General features: G+C 45.9%; 1 long non-coding RNA gene across 1 annotated transcript; it reads right to left on the bottom strand.

Annotated features, from left to right (window-relative positions):
• Window positions 1–7,969: 7,969 nt before the first annotated feature.
• LOC134481898 (uncharacterized) lies at window positions 7,970–10,230 on the bottom strand. Its single transcript, XR_010057777.1, has 2 exons — window positions 10,032–10,230; window positions 7,970–9,026 (listed from the first exon to the last, which is right to left on the bottom strand). It is a non-coding gene; the product is annotated as an uncharacterized LOC134481898 (long non-coding RNA).
• Window positions 10,231–17,254: the final 7,024 nt, after the last annotated feature.

Below are 17,254 nucleotides of genomic sequence, written 5' to 3'. Positions count from 1 at the left end.
AGGCCTTTTGGCAAGTGAGGCTCCACCCTTCTGAATGGGATTATAATGCTGTAATGGGAGACTCAAGGGAGTATGGTACTCCTACCAACCCAAGATGGCGTCTGTGAGGCAGCGTGAACCCCATCAGATACCAAATCAGTTGGCATTTTGACCCTGGACTTCCCAGTCTCCCCAGAACCGAAAGCAGTCAATGTCTGTGGTTAGAAAGTGCCCCAGTCCAGGGCACCTTGTATAGGAGCATGAGCCATCAGAGATAGCATGCTAAGGGCTAACGCTTCACCTTTGGGGAAATGAGGCTGGGCTGGTACCAGGCATCTGTGTTCAGTGGGTTCTTTATGATTGCCATGCAGACAATTCAGAAATCTCTCTGTCATTGCACTCGGCATGTAAGAAGAAAACAGACCTGAGTTCCTGACTCAACTCCGATTTGTACTAAGTGAGTAACTTTGGGCAGGTCACATGATAGGCCTTAGTTCCCTTACGTGAGATTTAGATAAAGTGCCACAAGGCGTGTTTTTATAGAATTCCAGGTATGGTATGAGACGTGAAGTGTGGCCGACACATGGAAAAAAATGAACCCACCTCAACGTGCAACAGATGTGAGCTACAAAGACTAATCCTCATACAGTTGTGCAGACCATGCGCTGAGCTACAGTATTGCTGCTGTAAAATTATTAAAAATGCTGTCTATTATCCTGCACTACATCCGGCACCGCAGTGCCCCAAGACATCTGGTGGATATCTTCATCTCAGTCAGTAAAGCTTCTCACCCGCTTTGCTCCATCCCATATCACACTGCTGATGGCTACTCTCTGAGCCTGGCAACAATCTCTCTATCCATCCAGTTCCCAAGGCAGGTTGCCACCCTGTCAAACATACACATCCCAATTCTGTGGTGGCCTAGTGTCTCCAGACACCACGCACTCTCTTAAACTTAAATCGCCACATGAAAGAACACACAACACAATAACCTCTGATCCAATTGATAAGATATGATTGCCCACCTAGACATACAAAGGCCTGTACACATCCATCCCTTAAGAATATTCATAACAACCTGTAAATGTGCAGAGAGGAATCTTAACATCCGCCTTCATGTTCTCTCTGTTGCTTCTCCTTCTTGTTCCAGTCTCCTCCCCTCTCTAAAACTTTTCTCCCGCCCATCCTTCCTTCTCGTCCAATGACAGGCCTTGTTCTATCTTGTACCTGCCTTCACCTGTATAATGACATCATCCTACACAGTAACATATCTGAGAAGGTACCATTCATGTGTCAGACATCATAGGCTTGTGTACTCACTAGAATTCTTTCATCAGATGGCCAACAACTTATTCTTATGAGACTATATTCAGTTTCAGATGATGGAAATGACGTAACTTGAAGAAGAAATGTAGATTGTCACATTAACGGCCCTAATGAATCACACTTCCTGGTGTGCAGGCTAGCCTGGGTATGTGACGCTTCCAAAGTCTGTGTTACATTGTGTTGAATAGGGTCACACACACTCATAGTCCCAGCCCTGAGGCTAAGGCAAGAGGACTGGAAATCTGCTTGCTGCAAAGTTGGTTCAAGACCAGCCTGGCCCAAATAATAAGACTCTGTCTAAAAACGAAATGATAAAACAAAGACCAAACATACACACACACACGCACACACGCACACACGCACACACGCACACACGCACACACACACGTTTAAAAAGGCTCTAGGGCTGGAGAGATGGCTCAGCGGTTAAGAGCACCCGACTGCTCTTCCAGAGGTCATGAGTTCAATTCCCGGCAACCACATGGTGGCTCACAACCATCTGTAATGGGATCTGGTGCCCTCTTCTGGTGTATCTGAAGACAGCTACAGTGTACTTATATATAATAAATGTAATAATATTTATAAAAAAAATAAAAAAATAAAAAGGCTCTAAAAGAAAAACACCAAAGCAAATCACAAAACTGGTTTAGATTCTGGGATGGAAAGACAGACGATTCCACCCTACCACAGGAAAAGGCAGCAAGTCATGCAGGAAGGGCAGGTGAGAGAATGGGAGTCTAAGAGTTTGTGGTCATTTCACAAATTCCCAACCTCCTACTCTTCTGCTTCCTGGTATTGGCACCCTTAACATTTGCTGAGCTGGCTAACTATCTCCCTGAGGCCAGGTGCAATCCGCTTTTATCAAACACCCTTAATTGCACCTCTGTGCTTCGGTCAAGAGCAGCTTCTCATTAGGAAGGAGTGGCGATGGGGCAATGGGCTGACTATCTGTCATCAACCCTAGAGGCTGTCAAAACTGAAGAAATTAATCTTACACATAAAGCGATACCTATCCTCACTACATAATTCACCGTGTTCTATTATGTCTGAGATACATTTTTTTAAAAAGATTTATTTATTTATTTAATGTATACGAGTACAGTGTCCCTGTCTTCAGACACACTAGAAGAAGTCACTGGATCCCATTACAGATGCTTGCAAGCCTCCATGTGGTTGCTGGGCGCTCAACTCATGTCCTCTGGAAGAGCAGTCAGTGCTCTTAACCTCTGAGCCATCTCTCCAGCCCCCTGAGATACAATTTTTAAGAGGAGTTGTGTTTGACAGTTTCCTTTCACTGTGGCAAAATAGCCCAGGCCAATTGGGTTTAAAAGAAAAAAAAAATCAGGCTCAATCCCTAAAAACACAAGGGAAACAGCAGAAAAGAAAAGCTCATTCATGTTACAATTTTGGAATTCTAATAAATAGTTGGCCTGTTACCTGTGGCCTGTTGTAAGACAGACTTGGTGTAGGCCTGTGGGGGACACAGTTCACCTCACGGCAGCCAGGAAGCAAAGAAAGAGGCAGGAGGTGGTGGGACACACCTCCATGTCTTCCCATGAGACCTCGACTCCGAAAGAGTCCGTCATTGCATGACAACCCCATCCCAGGAACAAGACCTTTAACACACAAGTGTCCGAGGGCCCATTCAAAATCCCAGCTACAGCCAAGTCCCACTGAATTACCTCAGCACCTAAAAGCAAGTCACAAACTGGAGTTTAAGAGCACAAACACCCTCTGAGGCCAGAAAGTTCTGTTTGCTGACGTTAGTTGGTTTGTTAATGAGACACTGGACGTTGAACCCACAGGCTGTCCGTGCTAAGCATGCTCTCCCACTCAGCAACCCGTCCAACCCTTAATTTTGTTCCTAATTGATGTGTACCTATTTGTAGGGCACGGATGTGATATCTTGACACAGAACTGATTCTTCTATCTGCTTTAAGTCTACACCGATTGACACCCTCCCCGATTTGATGCTAGCCTCTGGGTACCACTACACTGTTCTGTACCGCCACAGGGTCAGATTTTTTTTATATTCTACAGATGACTGTCATCACTGTCTGTGTCTGGCTGATTTCCCTTATAACTTCCTCCGAGTTCAACCCATGCTGATGGAAATGACAAGATCCCATTAATTTTATGGTCAAGGCTTATCCTGTTGTACGTAGGTGGCTCCCACGCCTCATCCATGCACTGGGAGCACCACTCTTCTATGGGAAAACAGTAAGTAGTAGCTTCGAAGAGCCTGAACCTGAAGTCTGGAGGACAGAATGGCTAACACGGCTGGAGCCTTTGGCTGGGAGAGCCCAGGCAGGGGCCCGTCAGGAAGGCCGGTGAGAACAACTCTTTCAGCAGGAGTTTCTGGTGTTTTCCAAGCAGGGAAATGACATGACCTGATCATATTTCCAAAACAGCTTCCCATGACTTTATGGACAACCCAAGATGACTCCAGACCTAATTTTTTTTTTTCCAAATCTAAAACAAGCCTGGAGTACTTTGAAGACCTTCTTGAGATGATGCTCTCACTCTACCTCAGGCTCCTCCCCAGGGCTCCTCTGGAGAGCAGAGCCCAGTGTAAACGGAGTTGGAAAAGCCTCCTTCGGTCAGCTCCCGCGTTCACACCATCCCACACATGTGCAGGCCACACTGCCCTCCAGTGAGGCCCCACACACCCAGGGGCGATTTTGTTTTTTTGTTTTTCCATCTTGCATACCACAGCTTGTTAAGTCTTGGAAGCAGCCCTCCTCTCCCAGGGGAAGGCTCCCCATCTAGCTGGGCTATCTTCAGTGCCTGCTGTGCAGGCTGTCTCATGTGGCTACACACTAAGAAGCAAGACTAGAAGGCTGTGCAGTAGAGGCCAGCAGAGTTCCCAGAGCCTGGGCCTCCTCGGCCTATCGCCAGGAGATGAATTCCAGATGCTTTTCTTCCAGAGTCCTCCTCCTCTCCCCTCCCGTTTCCTGTCGGGTCCCCTTCCCCTGCAGCTCTCTGCACACTGGAGAGTTACTCCTCTGCAGGAAGCAGACTACAGGATGTGTCACCTCATCTGGGGTGCCTGGGGTAAAGCACACACTCCAGAATTCCTCTGACAGTCAATCCTGCTGCCTCCTGTGTCCCTCACTTCCTCTTCCCGCAGGAGACTTTTCCTTCATTTACTTGGTAGTTTTCTGACACTTTGAAAGCTTACAGATAAAGGCCCTTCTGCAGAGGGGGTGCGGAGGGGAAAGAGAGGGTGCTGGGAGCATCCAGACAGAGATGACAGTGTTGGCTGGAGGTCCACATCTTTAATCCTAGTATTTGGGAGGCAGAGGCAGGCGATCAGGAAAGAAAGGGATGCTAGGAAATGGTGAACCATACCTCGACCCTCTTTCCGCCTCTTCCCTTCTGCAACCTGTGGATTAAAGTTGCCCGTTTCCACCCTCCACGGGCTAGTAACTCATCTGAAAAATGGCATATTGATTTCCACTTCTCAAGTGGGGACCTTTTTGTCCCCTTTCGAGGGACTTGTTGGGAGCCAGCCAGGGGCTTTGTGCATGATTAGCAAACACTCTGTCATTATTTATAACGGAGTCTTAGAGTAGGTTATAGAACTCAAGTTGCCCCTCAATTCAGAGCTCCCCACCTCTCTTCAACCTTCAGAGTGCTGGCTGGTGTTACAGGCATGGGCCACCGTGCCTTGTCCAAATGAGACTGCAAATGCACTCCTTATGTGCCCTAGTAAGTCTTGATAAAGGAGAGTGTCATTATAATTACTATTCTCCCAGGTTGTCAAAATAGGGACTGGTAAGTACTTTCCAAGAAAAGCCATGGTTAGGAAAGAGATTCATCAAAAATAGGAATATCGGATTTAATACCACCCATCTTAAAAAGTCAAATTTACCAGCTTCCCAGGAGTTGTCTGTGTGTCAGTTAGGATCTTTAGGAGTGTGTGTGGGAAAGACACATTGATTGCACTCTCCCCATTTCACAGACGAAGAAACTAAGTCCCGGGAGGAGATGAGAACAAATGCAGAAGAACTTGATCTATTGCAACAGCACACAACAAGCAAACGACTTCTGGGGCTTTGTTGTCACAGACCTGAGAAGCAATGGGTTGCCACCAAACCCCAAAGTCCTAACCCTTCAGAGTCCTGTCCACTGCATTTCCCAAGAGGAAGGAAACAACAGTGGTCTGTGGAGAGACTGTCCCAGTTTAGACAGGAGGAGGAAGGCCTTAGGTGTGGGCCTGGTGATTTATGGGGTATATCCTCCAGCCTCAGGGAGCTGGGAGAGACAGGCAGACCAACTAACTGATAAAGCTAAGCCAGACCCGGCCAAGTAACGTCTTAAAAACGCAGCAGCAAAGATAACAGATTTACAATGGGAGAGAAACAGACCTTCTTAAAACAGGGCAAATCAATGGTGTGTCTCTTCCGTGACAGTCCTTCTGAAGGCAAGCCAAACCACAGGAGGCCGCCTCAACCACAGGAAGGCTGGGGTGTGTTTTATAACTCTCTCTGGCAGTGGTTCTCATCCCTTTTAGTGTTGAGACCCTTGATACAGTTCCTCGTGCTGTGGTGACCCCCGATCATAAAATTATTTTAGTTACTACTTCATAACTGTAATTTTGCTACTGTTGTGAATCATAGTGTAAATATCCGATTTGCAGAATACGCGGCCACTGCGAAAGGGTCCTTCCACCCCGGAAGCGGTTGCAACCCACAGGCTGAGAACCTCTGCTATAGGTAAAGCATCTCACTCTTCCCTTCAAGCCTCAGAGACAGCTTGGCTTCCGACTAGGGAGACCAAGTAACCGGTTCTGGGTCCCAGTGAATTCCCACATAAGAACCGAGAGGAAGGAGCCGAGTGTGGGTCCATTGATGAAAATAAACAGGAAGTGGGCCGCGCCCAGGGCAGCCAGGAGCGGCACATCTGGTCCTATACACTCTTCAGAAGGCTGAAGAACAAGTCTTTTGAGGGAAAGAAAGAGTCTCAGTCTTCTTTCCTGGTGACTCCTTCTGAGACTTTGAGTAAGATTGAAGCTGATATTTTCCTTAGCGTAGCTGGCTGCTTAGCAATCCCCTTCAACTCAGCAGATCTGAAAATAGGAAGTTGAATTCATCATCTCCTTGCAAGCACACTCATCCTCCTCCAGCCCACATCTCTTCCCATGCCACTAACCCCCCAATCCTGAACCCTGGGGCCTCCTCGGGTGCAGCAAATTCATGTCGCTTTTCCCAGGGGTCACTGGGTTCGGTTGTTTGCTGCCTAAAGTGTTCTCAAGTCTCTCCATCTCTCTTCATCTCTGTCACCTAGACAGCTATGGATCCTCCAGGCCCCCATTCCAGAGCCCTAGACTGCCTGCACTTTGTCCTGCCCAGACCTCAGCAGCCTGCATAGCTTACAGCGCTCAGCAATAAGCTGCCACACCACATTCCTCGGGCCTTTAGGATCTTACACAGCCCGGTGCTGAGCTCAGGATCCCAAAGGGAGGGCTGATAAGGACCAGGTTGGATGCAAAGGTTATACCAGCCACCGAATAGGAGCAGACAGAATTTTCTCAAGAGTGCGCCTCTATTCTAATAGCCTCTTGGCTACCTTTGCCACTACACTCGTGTGTGTGTGTGTGTGTGTGTGTGTGTGTGTGTGTGTGTGTGTGTGCCGTGTGTGTGTGTGTGTGTGTGTGTGTGTGTGTGTGTGTGTGTGGGAGAGAGAGAGAGAGAGAGAGAGAGAGAGAGAGAAAGAGAGAGAGATCTTTATCTCTAATTTGTCATGTTAACCAGTTTTAATTGTACTATATATCTTGGCAAGTTGAGAGTTCCTCTGGTCCAGTCCCAGTTACTCAGGAGGCTGAGGCAGGAGGATAGTGTAAGTCTAGGCGTGTAGGGCTAGTCTAAATATTATAGGAAAATATTAATTTTTTTCTTTAAAGTCAGGGTTTCATGTAGCCCAGGCTAGCCTTGAATTTACCTTGAACCTCTCTGATCCTTCTGTCTGTACCTACCAAGTGCTAGGATTAGAGGTGTGAACGCCATGTCTAGTTTTAGTTGGTGCTGGGGATCAAATCTAGAGCTTTGAGCATGCTAAGCAGGTACTCTACCATTTGAGACATATTTCTCAGCCCCAAGACCTTATACAAAGAGTTTGGTGGCATCAGACACATCAGACACATTCATATTGTTACACAACGGTATTAACATTTCTCTTTTTAAAAAAGATTTATCTATCTATCTATCTAGATATTTATTTAATGTATGTAGGTACACTGTCCCTGTCTTCAGATAGACCAGATCCCCATTACAGATAGTTGTGAGCCACCATGTGGTTGCTGGGGATTGAACTCAGGACCTCTGGAAGAACAGCCAGTGCTCTTAACCACTGAGCCATCTCTCCAGCTCCCAGTATTAGCATTTCTTATCTCTAGAATCTTCTCACTTTGCAGGCTGAAACTGTGTACCTCTTAAACACTAACTCCATCTAGTTACCCTTAGTCAGCCTCTCGAAGGCAGCATTCCATTCTCTGCCTCTGTGTGTTTGACCACTTGAACCACCTTATAAATGGTCTTCAAGTTTGATGTGAGAATTTTCACCCTTTTGGGGGAGGGGGAGACTTAGGCGATATCTATCTATCTACCCTCTTCCTCATTTTTATCCTCCCAAGGATAAAAAAAGTTCAATTCCACCCAACATCACCTTGAGGAAGCAATGAGTTTATTAGGGTTATTTACAGAGCATGGGTGAGGGGTTGTGGACAGGAGTGTGGGTGACCCACCCAGCATGGATGAAACATCCCCAAGGCTGAAGTACCTTCCCCTACTCCTTCCTCACCTATATACTCTACCCACTTCCTGAGACCTCAAGGCCATGTGCAATTAGGGCAGACTTACATATGACTGATTGCAAGAGATGAATGGATACTCATGTGAGAATCCCATGATTCTCCCCAGGCATCAAGCCTAGCTGGGGTGATCTTTTGGGAACAGAGCAAATTCTGATGATGCCAGAGGATAGTCTATACAACGAAGCTTCTGTATTGTAGCAAGAGTCAGAATGTCGCTTCTTCTGGAGGCTGAATAATATTCTATTGCATGTGCATAATATGATTTGCCTAATCATCTTTCTTCAAGCATTAGGGTCATTTCCACCTTTTGCTACTATGAACAATTTTGTTCTGAACATCAGTTTACAAATACGCATGTCCATCCTTCTGTTCTTTGGAGGTAATATCCTCACAGGTGATACAGCTGAGTCATCAGGAACAATTACCCTTCAACGTCTTGTCTTTATAGCTACACTGTGAACTCTCGATGGCACGCCAGAAGAGGGCATCGGATCCCATTACAGATGGCCGTGAGCCACCATGCGGTTGCTGGGAATTGAACTCAGGACCTCTTAACCACTGAGCCATCTCTCCTGGCCACACTGTGAGCTCTTACGAGGCAGAGTGAATCTTGATGTAAATATTTGTTGGATAACTATCAGTAGCTCAGTGGAGAGGATTCCATAAGGGTTGAGATAAGGGGAAGGAAGGGACTCCAGACCCTCATGAGGTTTGGCTTTTCGATAAGCTTCCAAAGCTGTGATTAAGGTCCTGTTAAAGGAAAGGTCGGATGCAGGGCTCCACAGTCAGTCAGGCTCCAGTCTTCTAAGTCTTAATGCCCGTGCTCAAGCTCAAAGGCCACGAGGGGCCAACTGAAGGAAAGAATGGCCAGTTACTGCCATACAGTTTCAGCTTCTGACACCAACAACTGGAATGTAAAGCGTTAAGTAACAGAGAAAAAGAGCTGTTAATTAAATTATGCATACCACTGCCTTGAAGATACATCTTTACATCCCAGATGCTAAAATGTTTTTAATGGTGCTTTTGAATGGACTCCGCCTAATACATGTTACAACATAGGTGTGCAGTACCTTGAAAACAACTGTGCTAAGTGAAAGAACTCAGCCTCTACTGGTCATACATACACGACTCCATGAATTTTACCATTATTTTGAAAAGATTTGCTTATTTATTATGTTATAGAAGTGCTCTGTTTTCATGCACACCAAAGGAGGAAACCAGATCCCATTACAGATGGTTGTGAGCCACCATGCGGTTGCTGGGGATTGAATTCAACACCTCTGGAAGAGCAGCCAGTGCTCTTAACCACTGAGCCATCTCTCCAACCCCCCATGATTCCATTTACCGGAAGTATCCTAAATATATACATCTACAGACAGTGGTTTGGTGGTTACTCACCTGGGAAGGTCTGAGATCAGTGTATGGGAGCTAATCAGTAAGAGGCTGCCTTGTAGGGCAATACAAATATTCTAGAATTGATTGTGGGAGCGATTTTACAACTCTGTGTTAATATTAAAAACCATTGAATGGTTCACTTAAAATGGGGGGTTGTCTATCTCTCAATGTAATTGTAATAAAAAAAATGATGGCTCTTAAAATGCAGAAAATGTAAGACAAGAACAATGGCAGTGCGGGAGTTTAAAAGTGAGATGGGGTCTGTTAGAGAAAGTTCTAGAATGCTTTGGGAATACACATGAATGCTATGGATACAGGCTGAAATGGTGTCAGCCATACACAGGTGGGGATGGGGGAGAGGGTGGGGGGAGGGGGAGGCTGTCTGTGGAGGCAACGTCTTAGGCAAAGGCCAGGCGGTGGCAGGGCGGAGTGAAGCTGAGTGAAAGCTAAAGAAAGCCGTTAGACAGGAGAAAGGTGTTAAAAGGTGGGCTCTGGCGCACGGAGACAGGCTACCTACCGGAATGTGGTTCTCTGAACATGCAATGAGAAACCTTGCAAGTTTCTCCAAATGCCCATTTAAAAATACTTTGTTCACTGCAGTCCACAATGCAAACATGACTAAGGCACCTTGTAGCTTCAGGGCTCCGCTGCCGTCCTCACAGCCAGCAAAATCCCCGGTGGAACTTGAAGCCAGATGACTAAAAGGTTACAAAAGCAAAGGGCACTGCCCCGGGAAACAGTGTGTTTAACCAGAGGCGGGGAAGAGCTGGCGTTTCTGACAGAAAGCCAAGAAATTCCAGAAGCCGCATCTGTAGAGCCAGGAAGCAGAAGGAACTCAGCACCAAGCCATGCTGGAAGAGTCAGTCACTCTGCTGACTACCTGGGAATTGAAAACTGACAGCCACAAGGAGGGAAAACTGCCTGCCTGGAAGGGGCTGGAAATGTGCCAGGGAAGGTTAAAGTCCCAGGTGAGGAGCCCGACAAACCAAACAGCAGCACAGAGTCTTGTAAATTCATAGCTTGCTGTCATAGTGCACTCCTGCAATCCTCCGCTCTTGGGAGACTGAGGCAGGAGGGTCAGGAGTTCAAAGCTGACCTGGGCTGAAGAGCGATCTGGTTAAGCTAGTCTAGACCACGTGATTAAATAAATAAAATCCTAGGGCTTGTTAGCTGAAGATTGAGTCTTCCCGTCTCGAAGCAAGCAGCTCCATGTTGGACCATGAAAAATAGGGGAGGAGGGAAGGGGGTTGGGGTTGGGCTCGCGCGTGGGGTGGTGGGGTTAGTGTGGAGCCCAGTTCAGATTTCACAAACCTATCTTCGAGGCAACGCCCAGCCCCGGAGACCTGGTCTCTAGGTAGTGCAGACCTGCCAGGGATTTCTAGTCAAAAAAGAGGATTCCAGATACCTCAGCTGAGGAGGGAGCCGGTAGGGAGCTATGGGAGGACTGCAAAATGCACCCCAACCAGATGCTGCAGCCTAGCCTGTCTTCAGGCAAGAGCCATCTACACTGATAAGCTGAGAAGAAAACTGCTGATACTACCACCCCCACCCCACCCTGTGTCCCCGCCCCTCTCCAACCCAGTCCTCTGGGTTGCTGCCCCAGGCTGCTCTGCCCTTTCAATTTCCCACAGAGCTGCAGAAGTTTTAACTGAGTTGATCATTTACTTATTTTGAGTAAAAAACGGACAGAGAACTATAAACACCTGTGCCCAGGCCTGAACCCTCATTTTCAGGAATGAGTTTCATTTTAGCACAACAGTGTGCTGTCCCACACAACACAGATCCTGTTGCCAAGGAGTAAATAAAGAAATAAGCCGGGAGCATTGTGGGTAAAATCTGCCAGGTGGTGGTGATGTACACCTTTAACTCCAGTCTTTGGGAGGCAGAGGCAGGCAGATCTCTATGAGTTTGAAGCCAGCCTGGTCTACAGGGTAAGTTCCAGGACAGCCAAGGCTGCTATGCTTAGAAACCAAGTCTCGGGGCAAAAACATCAAATTGAAGTGTTTCTTCACCTGGACTGTGAACCCACTCAGTGCTACGAAGACTTGGTGGGCCCCCAGTCTCTCTCTGTGCCTGCTAGTGGGAGATGACTTGCTGCCAAGTGTCATGCAGTCTGGCTTCTTCCAAACAAAGCTAGAAATCCTGTCCTGGTTGCTACTTATCTCTTTCATACGGAGCCATCCAGGAGTGATGGTGGTGTTGGAGACTCCTGCTTTCCTCTGTATTCTCAGCCTGCTCTTCTCAGCCTAGGGGCAGGGACCTCTGGGCTCTGATTCCAGCCCAGGCCATAAGGCATCATAGTGCAAAGAGTCTTAGTCTAGAGGAGATGTGGCTTTTAAAGTAATCTGAAAATGCAAATGGAGCTGACCATAGGCCTGGCTTAGCCTGAGATAGGAAGTACAATGATTTATTTTTCAAGGTCCCAAATCTGCAGGGCCAGTTCCTGGGTGTTGGAAAGCATCCTGGGCCACTCTTTAAAAGGCTGAGTAAAAACTCTGAGAGACTGTTACAGCCACAGAAACTCAGTCACCCTCCCTACCACAGAGGGCCACACACATGAACACACATGCACACATACACACACACACATACACACAAACACACACATGCACACACATATATATACATATAAACATACATATACATACACACATACACAAACACATACATACACATAAACACACATGCACACACATACATACATATACACAAACACACACATACACACAAACACACACACATATATACATGTACACACATAAACATACACGTACACATCATACATACACACATACATATATACACACATACACATATAAACACACACATATATACATATATACACACACATATACATATACAAACATGCACACATACACACACATATATACACACATATACATCATACACATCATACACACACATATATACACACATACACACATAAACACACACACATATATATACACATACATGTACATATATGTACACATACACACATAAACATGCACACACACACACACACACACACACACACACACACCTCTACTGTGTATGCTGTCCAAAGCTACCACATGCCTACTGTTCGAACTGGCATGGCAGTACCGTCCCCTCCTTCCTGCATAAGCCAAGGCAATTTTTCTCCCATCTCAGCTTGTAATCCTCCTGACTCGGCTCCTGTGTGCCCAGGGTTACAGGTAAGTGCCACTACCACCAGCCCCCAGCTCTTTTTAAAAGTCACACGGTATTGGCTGCCCGGGTTCTACATCCCCGCCCATCGAAACCCTACCAGTCTTCAAGGCCATGTGTGACCTGAAGCTGGATTCCCTCTTTTTCAGATAACAGAGGCTCTGTCCTCTGAACACAAGATACATCCCATCTCTACCTTATCCTGTCATACTTAACATTCCCCATGCTAAAGTTAGCTGTGTTCTCTTAGACTGTGCTCCTGGGGGGCAGCGGTTACACATCATAGCATCCACACCACCAGCTTTGACCCTATGTGTTATAACCGGACCTTGCCCACTACATTCTCCCACAGCCATGGAGATGAGGGAACTAAGGTTGCCTCTCCAGTAATTTCCAGAGGTTTAATCTGCATGGACTTTGCACAACTTCTTCTGACAGCCACCATTACCTTCCAGTCACTCTCAACTCACACACAAAAGCCAGATCTCAGAAGCAGCAGTATTCTAATCAGAGGGTGTATGTGGTCTCCCTCTGCCTCATGAGTCATCCAGGAAGGGCATAGACCAAGCTGTGCCAATGTTTCTTCACTATGGAAGATTTTCTTGGAGTACTGATAACAAGACCTCTTTTTAACTGAACTTGGAAGTGGGAGGCTGGGCACTCAGAGAGAGCAACAGCCACCACATGGCAGGAGATATTTAAAAATGAAGATTACCAAGCCCATGGAGCCAGTGACATGGACCCATTAGATCTAGAAAAGTCACCCATTCGAGGTCATGTTGCCCCTGCCATAGAGTCAAAAGAACACTGCCTGAACCCCCTGACATTTCACTAGCTGTGGTAGAAGTGAATGGGATGGGCCATTTCATTTCAATGCGCCATGAAACAGTTAGACAATGTTACAAACTTGCATGGTGGACGAGGGGCTATTTTTAAGTCAGGACTAGAACATCACAGAACTTTAATAAAAATGTTGCAAATTGGGCCGGAGAGATGACTCAGCGGTTACCAGCGCTGACTGCTCTCCCAGAGGTGCTGAGTTCAATTCCCAGCACCCACATTGTGGCTCACAACCATCTGTAATGGGATCTGATGCCCTCTTCTGGTGTGTCTGAAGACAGCAACTTATTCATATACTTACATGAGTAAATAAATCTTAAAAGAAAAATGTCACAAATTATATGCAGTGTCCCTGTATGATGGTCCTGATAATGTGGACAGAAAGGTCAACAAAGCATGAGGGTCAAAAGGTCAGGATTTGGTGCCGTCCACCTGAGCTCAGGCAGAAATAAGTTCTCAGAGTTCCGAGACATCTATTTCCAGCAGATCTCTACCACCGCTCAGCCAGCCGGAGCTGTCCTTTCATTCTCATTGTAAACAAATATTTTTCTTCTCTGATTTTATACACCAGGTCATAGTTTGGACTAGTTTGAGCTTTTCTCCTTGGGGTGTAAGGATAGAATCAGATAGGTCAGATCTATCCAGCCAATGCCAAGTTCACACTGTGAGCTCTTTATGCTGCAATGGCCTTTACTTATTATTTATTTATTTTGATTTTGTTTTGAGACAGGTTTTCTTCGTGTAGCCTTGGCTGTCTCGGAACTCACTCTATAGACCAGGCTGGCCTTGAAGTCAGAGATCCACCTGCCTCCGCCTCCCCAAGTATTACATAAAAGTGTCAACATTTTCATTTGAGCCATCAGAATTAATTGCAATTCTCAATTTAAGGACAAGAAACATAGAGAGAGCTAACAGGTAGAACTGGTACATATCTTTAAAAAAAAAAAAAGGAATGATTCACGAATTTGCAGGGTATCCGTGCTCAGGGCCTATGCTGATGCTGGTGTTATTTAAATCTTACGGTATGTGTTTCCTTACTGTGGACTCACAGACTAGGGCCTAGGAGGCTTGACCTGCTCCATGTACTTGGCAAAGCAGGGGTTAATCCTCAGCCCTGTCTCATTTGTCACTGCCTTGTTTTTCTTTTCCTTTAACTTCTTTTGTTTTTTAATTTAAAAAAGTCAAGAGAGTGTCTCACACGTAACCCAGTTTGCCTCAAACTTAATCTGTATCCAAGGATGACCTTGGACTCCTGTCTACCTCCAACCGCTAGGATTACATCTAGGCTCTGGTTCTTCCTCTTCATTTTAAAGAATTTAATATTGGATTTTAATTGTTGATGGGTATGACATAAATAATATTAAAAGAATCTTTTAAAATGTGAAGAAAAGAACATCTATAATGGCTTCTGTTAGCACATCCGTCCTCTGGCTCTACCCACAAGACCTTCCACTCAAAATGTATCCTACCTACAAGATGTGCAGGGGTAAAGGAGGACTGAGAGAACTCAGGAAAAGCAGGAGCAGGGACTGAGGGAACAGCCAGCCAATGACTGACCCAATTTGAGACCCACCCCATGAGAGAGGGCCAACCCCTGACACTACTAATGATACTCTGCTATGCTTGCAGACAGGAAGCTAGCATACCTGTCTCCTGAGAGGTTCATCTGGTAGCTGATGGAAACAGATGCAGAGACTACAGCCCAACATCAGGGGGAGCTTGGGGAGTCTTGAGGAAAAGCGAATGGATAGGTAGGATGGAGGGAGCTGGAGAGATCAAGGACAACACAAGGTGATCTATAGAGTCAACCTGTGGGGCTCACAGAGACTGAACCACAAACCAAAGAACATGCATGGGCTGGATCTAAGAGCCCATTCGCAGCAAATCTTCAGCTTGGTCTTTGTGATGGTTTGTATACGCTTGGTCCAGGGAGTAGCACTATTAGGAGGTGTGGCCTTGTTAGAGTACAAGTGTCACTGTGGGTGTAGGTTTTAAGATCCTCATCCTAGCTGCCTGGAAGCCAGTCTTCTCCTAGCTGCCTTCAGATGAAGATGTAGAACTCTCAGCTCCTCCTGCACCAGGCCTGCCTGGACGCTGCCATGCTCCCACCTTGATGATAATGGACTGAACCTTTGAACCTGTAAGCCAGCCTTATATTGTCCTTATAAGAGTTGCCATGGTCATGGTGTCTGTTCACAGCAGTAAAACTCTAAGACAATCGTCATGTGGATCCCCTAACAAGAAGTGGAGATGGGGGTGGAGGGGGGCTGTTGCTGACTCTGTTGCCTGTCTTTGGATTCCCTTCCCCTTGACTGCTTAGGCCTCTGTGGGAGAGGATATACTTGGTCCTGTTGCAACTGGATGTCCCACGAGAGAGTGGTACCCAAGGGGGGCTTCCCCTTCTTTGAGAAAAAGGGGAGGAGATAATATGGGGAGAGACTTGCAAAGGTGGGTTTGGGATAGGAGGACAGAGAGGGGGCCGTGATCAGAATGTAAAGTGAATAAATTAATTAATAAAGAAAAAGGAGAAATATCATTATAAATATTCTGACTTAAGATACCTTGTACATAAAATCAACAGGATGGCAAGCACAAGGCCCTGGGTTCGGTCCTCAGCTCCGAAAGAAAAAAAATTAACAGATAGGAAATATATATATACATAAAATTAATATGCTTTATACATGTGTCCTAGTTCCTTTTCTACTACTGTGATAAGACATCATGACCAGGGCAACATATAAGAAACCATTTAATTTGGGGCTTATGGTTCCAGAGGGTAGTGGAGTTCATGACCATGATGACAGGGAACATGGCAGGCACAGTGCTCAAGGAGCAGCTGAAAACTTACATTTGACCATGAGCACAAGGCAAGGATGCAGGGAAGCATAAACTGATTGGGAAAGACATAGGCTTTTTAAACCCCAAAGCCCACCCCAGTCATACACCTTGTCAAATGAGGCCACACCTCCTAATCCTTCCCACACAGTTCCAAAAACAGAGGGCCAAGCATCAAACATGTGAGCAAGACTATGGAGACCATTCTCACTCAAGTCACCACTATATGAATCACATTTTAAGGGAATGTATGTGTGCATGTATGTATGTGTATGTATGTATGTATGTATGTATGTATGTATGTATATACATATGTAGGTATGTGTGTCTTCTATATCAGATATGTTTGTCTGTCTCCCCCATTTGGAATTCTGTGGAAGCTACCTGACTTCTACAGTCTGGTAACCTGATTTTCCTTAGTGATGCTTTATGAATGCTTATTTTCACAACAGGTTTCTCTACATAGCCACAGCTATCCTGGAACTCACTCTGTAGACCAGACTGGCCTCGAACTCACAGATTCTTCTGCCTTTGCCTCCCGAGTGGTGGGATTAAAGGCATGCGCTACCACTGCCCAGCTTTCAATGTAAACATTCTTAAGATCAACATGCTTTTAATTATTTTTCACTGCGGAAAATGTCAACTGTATCCCAAAATATAAATAATATCATAGCAAAACCCATGAAGTCATCACTTAGGTTAAAATTATTAATCTTTAAATATAATTTTTAAGATTTATCTTATTTATATGAATACACTGTAGCTGTCTCTAGACACACCAGAAAAAGTTATCCGATCCCATTTCAGATGGTTGTGAGTTACCATGTGTTTGCTGGGAATTGAACTCAGGACTCCTGGAAGAGCTGTCAATGCTCT

The sequence above is a fragment of the Rattus norvegicus genome, chromosome 14 (genome assembly GCF_036323735.1).
Source record: "Rattus norvegicus strain BN/NHsdMcwi chromosome 14, GRCr8, whole genome shotgun sequence".
In the NCBI taxonomy this organism is placed as follows: domain Eukaryota; kingdom Metazoa; phylum Chordata; class Mammalia; order Rodentia; family Muridae; genus Rattus; species Rattus norvegicus.
The sequence above is the reverse complement of the archived record's forward strand: the minus strand, read 5'-3'. Positions and strand labels throughout refer to the sequence as shown.